Genomic DNA, 15,745 nt, shown 5'->3' on the forward strand with positions numbered 1-15,745 from the left:
AGGTCACAGGGAGAATGGGCAAACTCCACAACGGGCAGCACCCGAGGTCAGGGTCGAACCCGGGTCTCTGGCGTTGTGAGGCAGCAGCACTACTAGCCTATTGATCTCAGTTGGTTACCAGTACAGCCCCATAGATACAGCAAATTCCTCAGTGTACCGCTCACTGAGTATATCACGTGATAGAATCTACTTGTTAAGATATCCCTCATTCTGTGAGTTCCTCTTCAGGAATAACTGCGTAACTACTTTTCAAGAGGGGCGGCAAGGTGGCGCAGTGGGTGTGCTGCCTGTACATCATCGGTGGTCACTCGAAACGAGTATGACTGTCCTCTCTATGGAGGACGCCTGTGCGTGACTTTGTTTAACGTGGGGAGACTGGTGCACAGACAGCCACCCCACGATCCTTGACAGATCTGGGTCAGGATCCAGTGGCATGGAGTCGAAGACGACCGGAGACCCTTTTCTGCTGCAGCCTTCATCCGCCTTCCCAACCGTTGTGATGCTCCACTAAAGTCAGCCATCGTCCTCCGCCTGTTCCACCGTTGAGGTCTTGGTTGGATTGTTCTTTGTCAGGGACCTTAGCACCATGGATGGCCCTACCAGGAGCATAGCTCCAGACGACATCACTCTCAGGATCTCAGGACTACACAAGCTTCTCCACCACGACAAGGTGACAATCCATGGAGAAGGCTATCTGTACACAGTTTGTACGTTCGCCCTGCGACTGTGTGGGTTTTCTCAGGGTGCTCCAGTTTCCTCCCCCACTCCAACTATGTGCAGGTTTGTATGTGTTTTTGGCTTTTGTAAAAAAATTATAAATTGTTCCTAATGCGTCGGATAGTTCTAGTGTACTGCAAGGTGACTTGGATAGGCTGGGTGAGTGGGCAAATGTTTGGCAGATGCAGTATAATGTGGATAAATGTGAGGTTATCCATTTTGGTGGCAAAAACGGGAAAGCAGACTATTATCTAAATGGTGGCCGATTGGGAAAGGGGGAGATGCAGCGAGACCTGGGTGTCATGGTACACCAGTCATTGAAGGTAGGCATGCAGGTGCAGCAGGCAGTAAAGAAAGCGAATGGTATGTTGGCTTTCATAGCAAAAGGATTTGAGTAAAGGAGCAGGGAGGTTCTACTGCAGTTGTACAGGGTCTTGGTGAGACCACACCTGGAGTATTGCGTGCAGTTTTGGTCTCCTAATCTGAGGAAGGACATTATTGCCATAGAGGGAGTGCAGAGAAGGTTCACCAGACTGATTCCTGGGATGTCAGGACTGTCTTATGAAGAAAGACTAGACAGACTTGGTTTATACTCTCTAGAATTTAGGAGAGGGGATCTTATAGAAACTTACAAAATTCTTAAGGGGTTGGACAGGCTAGATGCAGGAAGATTGTTCCCGATGTTGGGGAAGTCCAGGACAAGGGGTCACAGCTTAAGGATAAGGAGGAAATCCTTTAAAACCGAGATGAGAAGAACTTTTTTCACACAGAGAGTGGTGAATCTCTGGAACTCTCTGCCACAGAGGGTAGTTGAGGCCAGTTCATTGGCTATATTTAAGAGGGAGTTAGATGTGGCCTTTGTGGCTAAGGGAATCAGAGGGTATGGAGAGAAGGCAGGTACGGGATACTGAGTTGGATGATCAGTCATGATCATATTGAATGGCGGTGCAGGCTCGAAGGGCCGAATGGCCTACTCCTGCACTTAGTTTCCATGTTTCTATGTACAGGTTGATCGCTGGTCGGCACGGACTGGATGGGCCGAAGGGCCTGATTCCGCACTGTATCTCTAAAGTCTGAAGAGCCCTCTTGCTCCATGTTCTCGGCTTTCTGATGAGCCACCCATCACAATATGTTGGTGTCACCAAGTACATGAGATATTTGTTACCTAAGATGGGTATTCTCATCAAGAAGTTATCTGTTTCAGGAAGTCTGAATCTTGAGGAAAAGCAAAATAATATTCTTGGAGATTTTCATACTTGAAAGAAGAGTGCTGTGAGGGATCTCAGATGATAGATGAGGGAATAGAAAAAAGTTGACCCAGAATTTTACTTGAAGTTAAACGAAGGATTATACTGAGGATATGGCGGGAAATTAACAAAGTAACAATAATAGGTCTAATTACAGGAAATTCCCTTAAAGAATAGAATTGATGCACTGCAATGCTGCACTCTGTATCTTGCAATTTTGCTCTTTCCATTATACTTGAGTTTAACTTGATTGTATTTATGCATAATTTTACCAATCTACCACTGTTGTTCCACAGCACCTTTGGTTCCAGAGCCTTGTCGTATTATTTGCTTCGGCAGACCAATGGAGGGGGGGGGGGGGGGGAGTGACTGGATGAAATACTTGCCCACAAAATCGGCCGCGTAAGTCGGCTATGGGAACGGATCTGCTGGCTCCAGCCGGGCCGACGTTCCAGAGCCCCGGCCCACCGATCGGCGCGGAAGTCCCAATGAGGCTGAGATCAGCCGACTCACCTGGCCTAGGTGGTTCAGGTGGACATCCGGAGGAGATTTCAAGTCCGCTCGTGTAATTTTGTCGGGATTGAAGGAACTATCGGTTGCTGGGACATCTATGGTGGACCTGTATCTGATCCGACTGGATAGCATGCAAAAGAAGGGTCTCGACCCAAAACATCACCCATTCCTTCTCTCCAGAGATGCTGCCTGTCCCACTGAGTTACTCCAGCTTCGGTGCCTTCAAAGCTTTTTACTGAACCTAGGTACACCCGACAATAATAGACCTAACTGAATTACATATTCAGAGAGAGAACACAGACTGCCCAGGGCTTTGTGTAATGAGCAATTGATTGCGACATGGGGAGATGCTTTTTTATGGATGAATTCAGATATTCCAAAGGACATTCCCAAGCCTGCACGTCTGAAGTCCTGTCCCAAAACGTTGCCAATCCATGCCCTCCAGAGATGCAGTTTGACCCGCTGAGTCAAACACTCCAACACTATTTTGTATACCAGCATTTACAGTTCCTTGTATCTCCATTATAATCATGTAAGGTGTGATCAGTATACACTGTTGACATAGACATTTAAGTCATTAACCAAAGGCAATACCTTTGCCAGTGGTGAAAAGGGGAATCCATGATCCTGAGCTGGGGCAGTTTTTCCTTCACACAAGAGCGGATTGGAACTGTATGTGCTTTTCATAGCTGGCTCCAAGTTAAAATGTACACTCTGTGTAAGACCTCCTCCCATTGCCCCCTCTTTACTCTCATATAAGATATAGAACAGTACAGCAGAGGAACAGGACCTCCACCCTACAATGTCTGTGCTCAACATGATGCCAAGTTAGACACAAAATGCTGAAATAACTCAGCGGAACAGGCAGCATCTCTTGGTAGAAGGAATGTGTGACGTTTCGGGTCCAGACTCTTCTTCAGTCTGAAGAAGTCTCAACCCGAAACGCCACCAATTCCTTCTACCCAGAGATGCTGCCTGTCCCGCTGAGCTACTTCAACATTGTGTGTCTATCTTCGGTGTAAACCAGCGACTGCAGTTCCTTCCTACGCTGGATGCCGTTAAACTGATCTCCTCTGCCTGAACATGATCTATATCCCTCCATTCCCTGCTTATCCCTGTGTCTAACTGAAACCCCTGTTGTATCTGCCTCCACCGCTCCCCAGGCAGCATGTTGCAGGCAGCTGTGTATATGAAAATAAACCAAAACTTGCACATCCCCTGGTATCTTACAGTAAATACAAGCTTTGGGTGTGCAGGGTTTCCATTTACAGGGGATAGTGAAAAATATTGCAATGCCCTTTCAGAAAGAGTGATCTTAATTTCTGGTCTGGTCTTCATTTCTGTTAAAATACTCTTATCAATAATGGAAAGTAGACAAAAAATGCTGGAGAAACTCAGCGGGTGAGGCAGCATCAATGGAGAAAAGGAGTAGGCGACATTTCAGGTAGAGACCCTTCTTCAGACTGATGTCGGGGGGGGGAGGAAAAAGAAAGGAAGAGGTGGAGACAGTAGGCTATGTGGGAGAGCTGGGTGGGTGGCGGGGGAAAGCAAGGACTACCTGAAATTAGAGGTCAATGTTCATACCGCTGGGATGTAAACTACCCAAGAGAAACATGATGTTCCTCCAAATTTGTGCTGCACCTCACTCTGGCAATGGAGGAGGCCCGGGACAGAAAGGTCAGATTCAGAATGGGAGGGGGAGTTGAAGTGCTGAGCAACCGGAAGATCAGGTTGGTTAGTACGGACTGAGTGGAGGTGTTGGGCGAAGCGGTCGCCGAGCCTACGCTTGATCTCACCGATGTAGAGAAGGAGACACCTACAACAGCGGATGCAGTAGATGAGGTTGGAGGAGGTGAAGGTGAACCTCTGCCTCACCTGGAAAGACTGTTTGGGTCCTTGGATGGAGTCGAGGGGGGAGGTAAAGCGACACGTGTAGCATTTCCTGCAGTTGCAAGGGAAAGTACCAGGGGCGGGGGTGGTCTGGGTGGGAAGGGACGAATTGACCAGGGAGTTATGAAGGGAACGGTCTCTACGGAAAGCGGACAGGGGAGGAGATGAGAAGATGTGGCCAGTGGTGGGATCTCGCTGGAGGTGGCGAAAATGTCGGAGGATTATATGTTGTATGCGCCGGCTGATGGGGTGGAAGGTGACGACATGGGGGACTCTGTCCTTGTTACGAGTGGGGGATGGGGAGTGTGAGCAGAGTCACGGGGTATAGACCCAGGTGAGAGCCTCATCTATGGTAGAAGAGGGGACCCCACAATTCCTAAAGAATGATGACATCTCCGATGCCCTGGTCTGGAACACCTCATCCCGGGTGCAGATGCGGTGTGGACGGAGGAATTGGGAGTAGGGGATTGAGTCCTTACAGGAAGCAGGGTGGGAAGAAGTGTAGTCAAGATAGCTGTGAACCCACTGATTCCCACAGCTATCTTGACAACACTTCTTCCCACCCTGCTTCCTGTGAAATGCCTGTCAATTATTGTTATATTACCAGCCTAAACTAACCCCTCTGGCAGCTTGTTCCATGTACCCACATTTTTGTGTGAAAATGCTGCCCCTCAGGTTCCTATTAAATCTTTCCCCTCTCAGCTTCAACTTATGTTCTTGAATTTTTGATTCCCCTACTCTAGGTAAAAGACTCTGAATCCACTCTTTCCATTCCCCTCATGATATTGTACAACTATCAGATCACCCCTCTTTCCCCTGCTCTCCATGGAATAAAGTCCGAGCCCAAACAACCTCTCCCTATAGCTCAGGCCTCAAATCTTGGCATTATCCTTTGTAAATCTCCTCTGTACTCTTTGCAACTTATCATCCAGAATAAATCTCTCTTGCTCTTCCTCAAATCGTTCCAAAATTATGTTGCATGTTATTATATTACATATTATATGATATTGGAAAAGCATTTAATGATTCCAAAACATTTAATGACTTTCTTTGGAATGAACCAGCATAATATCCAATAACCACATATACACACTCATAATTATTTCAGAGAATTACTCAGAAGCTTTAAAGATACAGCACAGAAACAGGCCCTTTGGCCCACTGAGTACATGCTGAACAGCATTCACCCCGTACACTACACTATCCTACACACGAGGGACAAATTAAAATTTTATCAAAGCCATTGAACCTACAAACCTGTACATCTTTGGAATGTGGGAGGAAACGGGAGCTCCCGGAGAAAACCGGAGAAATCACAGGGAGAACGTACAAACTCAGTACAGACAGCACCCTTAGTCAGGATCAATCCCGGGTCTCTGGTGCTGTAAGGCAGCAACTCTATATCTGCACCACTGCTGCCCATCAATATGTACCAAAGTGATGGCTTTTAAGCGAGATCAAGAGTTAAGAGTATTTAATTGTCATATGAACTGACAATGGGGCAATGAACTCTTACTCGCAGCAGGTTAACAGGCCTGTAAACGCAATAAACACAGATAAATATTATAATTGTAAAAAATTCAATATATTAATAACTATAATACTATTGCAAAAACATGTCAGTGCAAATGAAGTCCGCCCTCAGAAGTTCATAGTTGCGGTTGGTGTGTAGTGATCAAGAAACTGTTGGTTATTGGGAAGAAGCTGTTCTTGAATCTGATGGTCATGGTTTTCAAGTTTCTGTACCTTCTTCCCGATGGTAGCAGTGAAATGAGAGCGTGGCCAGTGTAGAATTAGTCTTTGATGATATTGACTGCCTTTTTGAGGCAGATCCCGTTGATGGAAGGGGCGATCAGTACCTTTGATGGGCCGGGCAATGTCTGCCACTCCAATTTCTTTCACCCCTGGGCTTTCAAGTTGCTGAACCAGGCAACCAGTCTGTGAGCTCTGTGCAGTTCAACTGTTGAAGTTCATTAGAGTATTCGCCGACAAACCAAATCACCTCTATCTTCTAAGGAAGTCGATCAGTTTGGCCTATCTTGTCACAGACTATGTATTTATTCTGAGTCCTGTCTTTTTTCTTTATGGGCCTGTCCCACTTAGGCGAGTTTTTGGGCGACTACAGATGACTGCTGCAAAATTTTCAACATGTTGACACATTTTCGGTGACAGTGGCGACAATTTTTGCTGTCGTAGGTTGTCACTGGGTGTCGTATGTGAATTCCATTAAAACGAGTCCCTGGCAGTCGCCTAAAGAGTCGCCTAAGTGGGACAGGCCCATTACTCTCACTCTGGCTACTGGAGAATGTCTTTACATCATGCAACAAGCTGACGTCAACAACTCCCAAAGTCTCCACCTTGGTTGAACTATCAATCCACTTATTCAACTGGTGAAACTTTCAATGAACATAGCTCCTGTTTGGGGAATTATGTCAGTCCTCTGTTGTTACTATCTAAAATGGTGGCTTCTCATATTTTGGTTTATTAATGTCACATGTACTGAGCTACAGTGAAAAGCGTTGTCCTTGATGCTATCCAACGAGATCAGATCTAACATGAGCTGATACAATCAGTTCAAACTCGAGTACAATAGTAGTAGAGCAAAGGGGGAGATACAGAGTTCAGAAGTGCATCAGTTCCTTAGACAAAGTCCAATGTCCTCAATGGGGTAGACGTGAATCGAATAGTACCCCAGCTTATGGAATTAATGTTCAGAAGCCTGATAGCAGAGGGGAAAAAGCTGTTTCTCAGTCAGGTGGTGTGTGGTTTCAAGCTTCTGTTCAATTTAATGATGTAAACATCCCCTCTGATATTTCAGTGCCAAGCTGTGGTGGTTCCAGGGGTTGAGGGACCAGGCAGTTTGCAGCCTTTCCAGTAACAACTCACTTTAAAGGTAAAGTTAACGAAGGATTGACCATTTCCTTAAAAGAGGAAAACTCATTTAGTAGGAACGAACTGCAGATACTGGTTTATATCGAGGAAGGGCACACAGTGCTGGAGTAACTCAGCAGGTCAGGCAGCATCTCTGGAGAGAAAGGGTCGTCAATGTTTCAGATCAGAACCCTTCTTCAAACTCATTGCATTCTTCTGTTCTCAGCCACAATTGTGGAAGCAGCCCAGACCATCATACAAACCAACCTCCCTTCTATTGACTCCATTAGACTGCATTGACTCCATTTATACCTCACGCTGCCTTGGCTAGGCCAGCAGAATAATTATCTCCCCTCCCATCAGGCAAAAAGTATAGAAGTGTGAAAACGCACACCTACAGATTCAAGGACAGTTTCTTCCCAGCTGTATAGACATAAAAAGCTGGAGTAACTCAGCAGGACAGGCAGCATCTCTAGAAGGAAGGAATGGGTGACGTTTCGGTTTGAGACACTTCCCAACTGTTATCAGGCAACTGAACCATCCTACCACAACCAGAGGGCAGTGCTGTGCTATCTACCTCTTTGGTGGAGAAGATTAAGGAGAGTTGGTATGTCAAGGAGAACTCTCTCAAACTTCTACAGGTGCACAGTAGAGAGCATGCTGACTGGTTGCAACGTGGCTTGGTTCGGCAACTTGAATGTCCAGGAGCGTAAAAGATTGCAGAAAGTTGTGACCACTGCCCAGTCTATCATCGGCTCTGACCTCCCCACCATCGAAGGGATCTATCGCAGTCGCTGCCTCAAAAAGGCTGCCAACGTCATTGAAAACCCACACCATCCTGGCCACACACTCATCTCTCCGCTGCCATCGGGAAGAAGGTACAGGAGCCTGAAATCTGGAACATCCAGGTTCAGGAACAGCTACTTCCCCACAACCATCAGGCTATTAAACACGCCATCAAACAAACTCTGAACAATAACAGCCTATTGTACTTTATCTGTTTATATATTGTGTATGTATATGGTCTATGCTGTTTAGACACACTGAACTTTTATCTCCTGTTCCTTACTATGTTTACATATTATGTTGTGCTGCAGCAAGCAAGAATTTCATTGTCCTATCTGGGACACATGACAAAACTCTCTTGACTCTTTTTGGTGACCCTCGGATTATCCTTGATTGGACTTTGCTGACTTTACTCTGCACTAATCGTTATTCCCTTATCATGTATCTATACCCTGTAAATGGCTCAATTGTAATCGTGTATTGTCTTTCTGCTGACGGGATGGCATGCAACAAAAGCTTTTCACTGTACCTCGGTGCATGTGACAATAAACTAAAATAGTAAGATTAAACGAGAACTTACCAGTTTGAAGTTTGATCTGTATTTTATGAGGAGTTACGATGAGGGATTACGTGAAGAACCAGCTCAGCACGCATGCGCGGCATACTTCAAAGCAGCGGTGTGGAATCACAGATACACACAGTTATTGAAATATAGTAAGAAAAGGAGACATCAGTTTATCAGTTTGATCCATATTATTGAGGGTGGGAGCGGAGGGCACGTAATCCCTCATCGTAACTCCTCATAAAATACAGATCAAACTTCAAACTGGTAAGTTCCCGTTTAATCTTACTATTTTACTTCGGAGTCACGTAAGTGACTACGTGAAGACTTCAAAGCTCTGTGATTTAAAACCGTGTAACAGTTCATACTTCACTCGCTGCCGAAGTCATTCGAGGGAGGAAGTATGTTATCGTAATCAATCATGAATCTGTTCGTAAAAACATAATGATGTTATTAACAACAACAAAACCAATTGCTCCCCCGGGCTTAAATTATATATTTTTTGCAGATTCTTTTTCTGCAAACGATACAGGTTCTGTCAGTGGTTTGTTATAAAAGTTTGGAACGTATACTCCCTAGACCACCCTGCAGTAGCCAGGATGTGGTCCATAGGCTCGTCCATCCTCTTAGTTACTGACGTGGAAGCTGTCCTGGTGGAATAAGATTTATACATGTTAGTATTTACTCCAGCAACTCCCAGTACCTGCTTGAGCCACTAGAGATAGTTTAGCTCGTCACCCGACCAAGAGGTTTATTGTGGCTGACCCGTAAGGCTTTTTCCTCTCCCTTGGTATTCCTTATTGTGTCGATGTAGATCTCTGAGTGGTTCATGACATAAAACGTGGTTCAGGTCGGTATGCCCGGAATTTCATGACCGGACCTGATGTTCCTGGTCTGTTCTGTTTGGCCAACCCTTGAATGGGAATGTGACACTATCTGGTGTTATAACCATGTTGTCCAATTGCAGTAGATTGGAGAACTGGCTCTTTGTGTTGAGGTAAGGCCACCAGCATGTCCATCTTCAGGGTAGGCTGTTCCAGGGTGAGTGACCTGGCTGGTGATCATCCCCTAAGGTATGTCAGGATTTCACTGACATCCCAATTTGGGTGTACCTATTTCTGGGGAATTGATTGAATATACCTCTCCTGTATCTGATCACCAGTGAGCGGTACCCAAGTTGAGTAGGCTGACAGAAACATTTCCTTCATTGTGGTGAAGACCTGCCAGGAGCTTCAGTACAGTTTTTTGTTGTAGTTGCATGTGTAATTCCTGTTTTGGAAAAACAGTGCCCCATTTCTTGATGCTCAGGTATATTCCCTAGGATATGCGACGGAATGCTGTCATCAGGTTGATAGTGCTGCTGATCCAAACACAGCAGTGGTCTTCCCAATTCTGCAATTCTTTTAATGACCATATCGAGGATCACTGGGAACCATGCCTGTGGACTTGGTCTACTGCAATTTGCGTAGTACCCGACTGATGAAGCCGTAGTACCTATTGAAGAGGTAGAAGGAAAGGAGAACATAGAAATTAGATTCCCCCCACCCCTCAATATGCGGGAATGTCTCCATTGCCGCTGCCTTGAAATTGGTTTCATGTGACATAAGTTAGTATGTGGTGATTTATTTGGATATAAGGTATCGATATCTGATGTCCATATTGCTTAGTAATTTCAGCAAATATTTTTGATTTAAATGTATGTTTACAGTATTTAGCTCACCTGATAGGTGAGTTACTGATGGTCAAAACATGTTTGACGACATACGGTTACGAATTGTTAATAAATTGTCACCTAATATCGATGTTCGCCGCCCAAGTGGTTTGGTATATGCCACCACTGTGATGTTGTTAACTTATAAACGAACATGCAAATTTGGTGGATTACTGAGCAAATGCTTCACTAGAATTAAGTAAGTTAATATATAACACATTTAAGGCAATTCACATTGGCACTAAGTATTACAAGCTCAGTAACACATCAGGACACATAAGATGTTACTCAAAACAGGTGGAAGTGTACAACCATAATCCTTCCTGCCGATAAATTCCATGATAACACTCCAGATTAATCCATTTGTCCCCATATTACAGGTATGGATATAGTTTTGAACTAGTATCTCAGCTCATAGGAAAGGTACAATGTTCAGTAGCTGGTAATGCTGCTACTATCCCAATTACTTTGCCACGTAGTTGATTGGTGGTTAAATGTTACCATAACTGATAGTCTTAATGAATACCAGATGACAAAGTTGTGGATAGTCAACGTAAATATCTGGATATATGGCAGTGCCCGCTAAATAAGTTAGTAGCTAATGCAGCTAAAGCTGTATCCAAGGATAGTGTGTCGTTAATATATAGACATGCCATGACGGAATGTTCCTTTAGTGTCAGGGCTGGTTGATTCTGGATAGCTTTGACTTAAATGCCGCAATGCTCATCATGGTACTCCATCCAGGTAATTGCGGTATATCCGAAACTTATATGAGAAGGTACTGAATAGTATGCATCTTCAAGGTCGATGTCTACCATAAAGTATCCTTAGTTCCATGGTAGTAGTTACAAATCCCATGAAAGGGTATACCTGGTGAAATACTCAAGTGGTTTATCAATGATGGTGCGACATTCACCATCGTGGGAGGGTAGCCCCCTTGGGGTGCTTGCTTAATTGGTGGCAAGATATTATTCTATTCCCCTTGTATTTATTTTTTGGTATATAACTACCAAGAATGATAGCTTCCTAACCAGGCGTGATTCACCCACCCCTTGTTAGTACAACCCTTCACCTTTATGTGACGGTAGGAACCATACTTATCTGTCTTCATTGTTGTTTTCTTCGGTTTCTGGTTCCTTGTTCTTGTAGGGACGATGTTTGTTGGGGGGTGGCGCATTTTCCCTGGGGCCTGCTCTGGGCCGAGACCTAAGAATGCTACGGGTTTGACATGCAGGCCCCGAGCTTTCACCAGTACCATGAGGTAGAAGCCCCTGGTGGACGCGGAGAGGTACTGCTGTCTGGTCTTCTGTGTGGTGCTCATTCCAGACTCTGCCCTCTTGTGCCGAATAGTTTGAACACTTTGTCCAGTTTTTTAGGACTGGTTTGGTAAGTGTCAGGTAGCCGGATCTGCTTGTGAGGTCGGCGTTCTCATAGTCCTGTTAATTTCATAGATTGAGGGCAGGTTTGTGACTTCACTTGAGAAGTTATGGGGTATACCGTTGAACAGTAGGGTCAGGTGTTTTGCCATACAACCCTGCCCTTCTGGAATGAGCATGTGAACATGATAGCCGACGTCAGGGTATCAAATGCATTTTTTAAACATTTAGGTTAAATGCGCTGCTCAATGTATCCCCCAATAATGGCGGGCACTTTGAGTAAATGCAATTTAGGGGAGGCGTGATAGAACCAACACCTCATGGCTACCTGTCTTGGAGAGGTTTTTTGGAAAAAACAGGTAGTAGGCTGGCCAACAGTTAAGACTGAAGCCATCTCGCTCGTGGTGAAACCACGTAGCGGCCACACCCAGCAGCTCTTCCTGTTCCTGTACCTCAAGCATACTCCCGATGTTGTTCAGCCAGTGCCCCTTGTTCTTGACCAGCCCAGCCCTGGTCGCCAAAGCTGTCCTCGTATGAGGAGGAAGCAATGGCCAGTGCATGAGCCACTGTGGAGGGAGTGCTTGAACTCCCTCTGGGAAACTGCTCCCCATAAAGCAAGTCTCGCTGGAGCTTATGCTCCACGAGCCGCTCCATGCGGCTCAGGCGGCTGTCTCTGCCCTAAGCGGGCGGTGAGACGTCCCCGTCCGGCCAATCGGATACCACCGGCCGGATTCTTGACATCCAGTCCGCTGCTCAGGCGCTAGTGGAACTGGGCTTGGCTCGGTGTCGGGGATGGCGGAGCGCCGGGTTGGCGGTCCTACCGCCCTCTGTCCCCCACTGATGAGACGCCTGTCTGCTGGAGCCGAGCTGGGGACAGGTTTCTTGGAGAGTCTTGTTCTGTTCTTTTTTCTTGGCTGTTGGAATAAGCAAAGGACTCTCCTTTGCCAGTAAAACCGACCTCAGAGTAGACTTACCTGATGGTCCGTTTTTAAACTGTAGTGGGAGCGCCTGATTCCCGCTGTCTCTGGATTGGTACCCGGCACAGCTCCCTGTCTGTGGACCGCAGCGTGTGCGGTCCTGGTGGCGTCTTTCCCCCTTCCGCGAACGGAACACTCCTTCCCCGGAGTCCAACGGGGGCCGCTTGCATCCGGACTGGCACCGGTGCAGCTCTCTGTCCGTGGACCGCAGCGTGTGAGGTCCTGGTGGCGCTCTCCCCCTTCCGTGAAACGGAACACTCCTTACCCGAGGTCCAACGGGGGCCGCATTCTTCTGCTGCTTTGCTCCACCTGGAGCAACAAACAGACGCGAGTCGCTGTTAACCCAAAGGTAAGACTTACCTAAAGCTTCCTTTCAGGGTTGTAGCGGGAGTGCCTAACTCCCGCCTGCCGCTGTTGCCTGCTGAAACATAATGCCGCGCATGCGTGCTGAGCGGGTTCTTCACGTAGTCACTCACGTGACTCCGAAGTAAAATGAATAGTTCAGCAGGTCTATTTGGAAAGGATGCATGCAAGAAAGGGAGAAACTTATTGAAAAGTACTCCTCTCAAGTCTTTCACATCTGAAGGAACAATGCCATTCTAATTAACATGGAAATCTTTATAGTCAAACCATTTTAACGGTAAACTTGGCATTTCACACACTAGGCGCAGCTACATAATCACCTCACAACATTCAATAGAACTGCATTTCAGAAGCAGCAAACAATGCATCTGTGTAACAATAGGTGCACATTGACGTGAGTGACAGCATTGAATTTTACAAGGAAGTCTTTTAACACCTGCAGGATCTTTAAACAACTATGGAGTCAAACACTCTCTTCACCCCATTCTTTCCCACAGCTCTACAAATCTATCCTTTTTCAATATTTATTAAATTCCCTTCTGAAAACTACCTGTCAATTTACTTCTATCACCAATACTCTTGGTTAGAACTGTCAATTCTCTTTTATTTTCAATCTTTGATGTATCCTCTGATTACCTTGCTGGCAGTGGAAATGTTTGCCACACACACTTTTTTCTGAACTTTTCCTAAGTTAGAACAAGCTCTGAGGATCTCCCCTTCACCTACGCTGTCATTCAGACTGAGCAGACATTTCTGGGTCTGCCAGGAATGAGTAGAGTCTCTAGCTTTAGACTTTAGAGATACAGTATGGACACAGGCCATTCCGGCCCATCGAGTCCACGCTGACCAGCGAGCACCCTGTACACGAGCACTAATTTACACACGGGACAATTTTTCAATTCTATCGAAGCCAATTAACTTACAAACCTGCACGTCTTTGGAGTGTGGGAGGACACACGCCTGCACAGGGAGAACATGCAAACTCAATACAGACAGCGGCCGTAGTCAGGATGGAACCCGGGTCTTTAGCACTGTAAGGCTGCAACTCTACCGCTGTGCTGCCCGCCATACAGCGCTTCTTGGAATGAAGAAAGAAGAGAGATCTATACAAACAACAAAGTGTCTTAATATATGAAACATTTTTGACCTCTTGAAGTCCCAAGGCATTTTGAATTGCATTATCTGTCAACATCTGATGTAATGTAAATTAAGGAAATATTAGAACAGATGGCCAAAGATAGCTTTTATGTCAGCTACAGTGCATTCAGAAAATATTCACACCACTTCACTTTTTCCACATTATGTTACCTTACATCCTTATTCTAAAATAGATTAAATTCTTTTTTTTATCATCAATTTACACACAGTACTCCATAATAAAAAAGTGAAAACAGGCGGCTCGAAATTTTTGCAAAGTAATGAAACATAAATAAATGAAATATCACATTTACATAAGTATTCAGACCCTTTACTCAGTACTTTGTTGAGGCACCTTTGGTAGCGATTACAGCCTCAAGTCTTCTTGGGTATGATGCTACAAGCTTGGCACGCCTGTATTTGGGTAATTTCTCCCATTCTTCTCTGCAGATCCTCTCAAGCTCTGTCAGGTTGGATGGGGAGCGTTGATGCACAGCTATTTTCAGGTCCCTCCAGAGATGTTCGATTGGGCTCAAGTCCGGGCTCTGGCTGGGCCACTCAAGGACATTCACAGGCTTTTCACGAAGCCACTCCTGCGTTGTCTTGGCTGTGTGCTTAGGGTCGTTGTCCTGTTGGAAGGAGAACCTCCGCCCCAGTCTGAGGTCCAGAAGGCTCTGGAGCACGTTTTCATCAAGGATCTCTCTGTACTTTGCTCCGTTCATCTTTCCCTTGATCCTGACTAGTCTCCCAGTTCCTGCTGCTGAAAAACATCCCCACAGCGTGATGCTGCCACCACCATGCTTCACCATAGGTATGGTATTGGCCAGGTGATGAGCGGTGCCTGGTTTCCTCCAGATGTGATGCTTGGCAAGCAGGCAAAAGAGTTCAATCTTAGTTTCTTCAGACCAGACAATCTTGTTTCTCATGGTCTGAGAGTCCTTTAGGTGCCTTTTGGCAAACTCCAAGTGGGCTGTCATGTGCCTTTTACTGAGGAGTGGCATCTGTCTGGCCACTCTACCATAAAGGCCAGATTGGTGGAGTGCTGCAGATATAGTTGTCCTTCTGGAAGGTTTTCCTACCTCCACAGAGGAACTCTGGAGCTCTGTCAGAGTGACCATCGGGTTCTTGGTCACCTCCCTGACCAAGGCCTTTCTCTCCCAATTTTGAGTGTCATAGCAAAGGGTCTGAATAATTATGTAAATGTGATATTTCAGTTATTTATTTTTAATTACTTTGCAAAAATTTAAAAACACCTGTTTTCACTTCTTCATTCTGGGGTATTGTGTGTAGATTGATGATACAAAAAAAAGAATTTAATCCAATAAGGCTGTAATGTAACAAAAAGTGGAAAATGTGAAGGGGTCTGAATACTTTCTGAATGCACTGTACATGATCAAGGGAATAACGTGAATAGCGTGAATAACGTTTAGAGCTAGGTACAGCCAGTACAGTCCGATCAAAGATAGTCCGAGGGTTTCCATTGAGGTAGATCATAGTGCAGGACTGCTCTCTAATTGTTTCAGGAGGAACTGCAGATGCTGAAAAATTGAAGGTAGACAAAGTACACTTTGGGTAAAACTGTTTTTCTCTGACTT

General features: G+C 45.6%; 1 protein-coding gene across 2 annotated transcripts in view; it reads left to right on the forward strand.

Annotated features, from left to right (window-relative positions):
• The window catches only part of LOC129711755 (probable G-protein coupled receptor 153), a 129,510-nt gene that overhangs the window by 16,241 nt on the left and 97,524 nt on the right, over window positions 1-15,745 (forward strand). The window lies entirely within an intron of this gene.

This window comes from Leucoraja erinacea, chromosome 30, assembly GCF_028641065.1.
Source record: "Leucoraja erinacea ecotype New England chromosome 30, Leri_hhj_1, whole genome shotgun sequence".
In the NCBI taxonomy this organism is placed as follows: Eukaryota; Metazoa; Chordata; class Chondrichthyes; order Rajiformes; family Rajidae; genus Leucoraja; species Leucoraja erinaceus.